This window comes from Octodon degus, unplaced genomic scaffold, assembly GCF_000260255.1.
Source record: "Octodon degus isolate 3935 unplaced genomic scaffold, OctDeg1.0 scaffold00004, whole genome shotgun sequence".
NCBI lineage: Eukaryota > Metazoa > Chordata > Mammalia > Rodentia > Octodontidae > Octodon > Octodon degus.
The window spans coordinates 32,025,858-32,029,721 of record NW_004524580.1 but is presented as its reverse complement, the minus strand read 5'-3'; the positions used below and the strand labels follow the sequence as shown (position 1 = coordinate 32,029,721).

The window sequence follows — 3,864 nt, the reverse complement described above, 5'->3', positions numbered from 1 at the left end:
CAGTATGCTTTTCACTAAGAGCCTGTGGCTGGTTTGGGAGAACTAGATGCAGAAAGAGAAGCCAGGGCCAGCCCTAAGGGGCCAGGTCTGCTGTGTCTGGGAAGCCAGATTTCCTCGGGGAAGGAGCAGAACAGCCACACCTTCGGATCACTCAGTCCTGCTGTTCCTGTCCTTGCTGGACACAGGAAGGGGAAAAGTGGCAGAGTTGGTGACAGCAGGTCTGGCGCTGGCCTGAGACAGCGGCTGCAGTGAGATTGTGTCTGTGAACCCCAGCCCCAGTCAAGGTGCAAGCCACTTTAACAGCAACCCAGCTTTTGGGTTTTGTTTGTTTTGTTTTTGGCAGAACTGGGGATTGAACTCAGGCCCTTGCACTTGCCAGGCAAGCACTTATTCTACTGAGCCATCTCCCCGGCCCCTGACAGCACAGCTTTGTGATCACAGGTCCAAGGTGAGGAGTCTCAGGGGATTACTGACAGCTGTCAGGTTGGTCATTTGCATCTGGTCTCAGGGAGCCGCCTGGGCTCTGCCTCTGCAACAGGTAAGTAGCAAGAACATGCCTATGGGCTAGGCAGGGGGACGAGGCCCTGGCCTGAGCCAAGCGTGGCAGTGCTCGCCTATACATCCAGCACTCAAGAGGCTGAGGCAGGAGGATCAATGCTAGTGACCAGCTGGACTACATAGTGAAACCCTGTCTGAAACAAAAACAAGACATAAAAGCCCTGGTCTGTTATTCATTTTGGACACCCTGATTGCAAGCTGTTCAGTGAATTCCCAATCTACAAGAGAATGTGAATCCGTCCGCTCCTTCAGAGGCAGGACTTTTGGAGCCTGCCCGCCCGCCTTTCCTGGCTTGGCTGTGATACACCCTGGCTGCTTCTTGCACTTGCCCTTCCTTTCCTGCAGCACCGTCCAGCTGCTCCACTCGTGCAAGGTGGGGGTGGCTGCCTCTGTGTCGTCCCCGGCCTAAGACACTGCCTGGCACTAGATGGGCATTTCTAGTAAGTATTTGTTGATTATTCCAGTATAGAACTGGTGAGGAGTAGTGAGTTGGGACAGAGCTAAAATCAGTGTCACATGGACGCCGCTTCAGTGTCTGTGGCCCATGATGTGAGTTCAGTAAGCATTTCTCAAATGAGCCAGCCAGTGACAGACTATGCACTTGGCAATGATGTTGAGGAACTATACTGCACAGAATCCAAGAGAGCAGAGAGACCAGCAGGGAAAAGCAGGAACATGTTTTGGGTTTTAGGTAGACACAGGCCCAGCAGACTCGTGCCCCAAAGGCGTCAGAGCAAAGAAAAGGCTCTAATTTTACACATTTGGACAAAGGGGAGGAGACTTCAAGATGGAACTTATGGCTGGGAAACAAGGAAACAAGTTTATGTGGAACAGGACAAGGCCCGGTAGTTTTGTGACTCAGCCATCTAAGAAGACAAATTTCAGGATGTCACAGCGCTATGCTTACAGTGTTTACATGAAATCAGCTGTCACCCTTGTTTGTATTCCTGGAAAGAAGGTAGATCCCAGGACACAATGCCTTGTTCACAGGCACATAGTTGCAAATCTTATCTTGTAACAGAAAAGGAAGTTACAGCCAGAGGGAAGAGGGTGGTTCAAGGGGGATTGTTCAAAGCTTGGAAAGCTTTTTTTCTTTCCGTCTTGCTTCAATAGGGCAAAAGAAAGAAAAAATATGTTAGAAAGTTTTCTGCTACTACAACAAGTACCTCAGGCATCCGTGAGAGGAAAGGTTTATTTAGACTCATAGTTTTGAAGGTTCGGTCCATGGTTGGAAGGACCCAATGACTCTGTAGAGGGGCAGAACATCGCGGCAGCATATGTGGTGAAGCAACTCACCTGGAGGCTTCTGGGAACCAGAAAGAGAGGAGGGGTGGGCCCTGTGACCTGCCGCCTCCCAGCAGGCCCCACCTCTTGAAGCCTCCACAGCTCCCAGCCTCTCCAAGGCTGGGAGCCAATCCTTCAACTCCTGGGTCTTTGGGACATTCAACACCCAAACTGTAGCAGAAGACAGTCTCACACTCTTAGACATCCTGTCCTGTCTTAGGATCCTGCCCTGCGCTGACAGGATCTCACTTTACTTCTGCAGATAGTTCACTCATGCCCCAGCATCAGACATTTTCAAACTGCCAATGAATGATGACCTAAAGGTAAATCTTTTGTTATTTATTTTTGTAAACTGCCTCTTATAGTCCTCCTTTCCTAAAATGGCCCCTAATTTTTCTGCACCTTAGAAACTCCACAGAGGAGAATTATCTCCTTCATAAAGAGTCTTTCAGGGCTGGGGCTGTAACTCAGCGCACAGCACCTGCCTGGCAAGCAGGAGGTCCTGAGTTTGATTCCTGGCTAAAAAAAAAAAATTCACTGCATTGCAGGCTGGACCTCCAAGCACTCACTTTATGTCCGAAGGCTGGGGTCCCTCTCTGAAGGCACCGGTCTGGCCGCCCTGCACTGTGGATGTGACCAAGCTTAGCCAGACCACAGGAGGCATGACTTCTCTTAGGGACCAGGGGTGCTGTTTCCAGAGGGCCCCACTGCAAAGGCTGTCCCAGAGGTCCGTGGAGCCGAGAAGCAGAAAGAAGTCAGGGTCAGGAGTCAGCCACAGAGGAGGTTTCAGCTTCCTCTTGTCCTTTTCAGGGTCCTCCTTTTGGAGGAAGTCTCCACAATCTCTGGAATCAGAGGAGCCGGGGGCTGCGAGCTCAGGGCCTGGGCACGAGGTGACCAGGGTTCTCGGGAGAGCTCTGAACCCCTGGGGCTGCACTCCTGCATGCTAACTTTGAGTGCCATCTGGCAGAGGAGGAGGGCCAGGTGCAGGAGAGGAAAGGGAGCACCTGCAGGAAGCTGCCCCGGAGGAGGGCGGCATGTGGGCAGGAGCCCGGAGAGGCGGGGTCTGGGCCAATGTGAAACGCCTTGAGCCCTCACCAAAGTGTTTGAACCTGATCGTACCGCTGGACTTCCAGGAGCTTGGGATCCTTGGGACTCTAGAATTAACTTCATTAACCAATAGTGGTTAGACAAGATAGCATGCCTGCATCTTGTGCTAGGAAAAACTACTACAAAGACAACAATACGCAACGTATTAATTATTGTTAACTGTACTACTAACTTGTTTTGAAACTATCTCATTGCTACTTCTTTCTCAATAAAATTATTTAAATATAAAAAAAAAACAGAATTAACTTTTCAAACATTTCTTATGATAACATCTCCTGTGGTTAAGAGGCAGGAAGGGCACGGTTGGGCAAGAAGGCTGGCAGTGATTCAGGCAGAGGCTGAGCAGGAATGAGGCAAGGAAGAGCAGAGGCCTGAGTGGTGCGACCCAGTGGTGGGATCTGGGCCCCGCACACACACATACCTCCGCGAAGGCCTGGAGAAGTTAAGCACCCACCGTGCTCTCCTTTGGGGGACTGGCAAGGGCTGCATCCCCAGGGCTGCTGGAAGTGACCTCAGGAGACGCCGCTGCATCAGCCTCGCTTCTCCTCTTAACTTTTTTCTTCTAGACTCTTTTTAACCTCGTTTTATTAGCTTGTGCTTGCAGTACACAGTGACCTTATTACTGGAGTCAGTCCACGTCTGCACACACATCTGCCTTCCGTTTTCCTCCTGTTTCCTTCCCTCTGTCTCTTGACCCTCTTTCTAGTTGAGGAAGATCCATCTCTGTTTCCTGCATCCCAGCCTTTATTTTGCTCTTTGATTTATGTAGCTTTAGATTTGTTATATTTTTTTTAATTTATTATTTTATTTATTTATTTATTTGTGTGTGTGTGTGTGGCCAGCTCAGCCCACCAGGGGGCGGGGCTGGCTAGCATGTGGTGCTGGGGGATTGAACCGCGGTCCCTGTGCTTTGCT

General features: G+C 50.4%; 1 long non-coding RNA gene across 1 annotated transcript; it reads left to right on the top strand.

Moving 5' to 3' along the window:
• The first annotated feature begins 456 nt into the window (after positions 1–456).
• LOC111817223 lies at positions 457–2,574 on the top strand. Its single transcript, XR_002821473.1, has 3 exons — positions 457–538; positions 2,105–2,165; positions 2,391–2,574. It is a non-coding gene; the product is annotated as an uncharacterized LOC111817223 (long non-coding RNA).
• Positions 2,575–3,864: the final 1,290 nt, after the last annotated feature.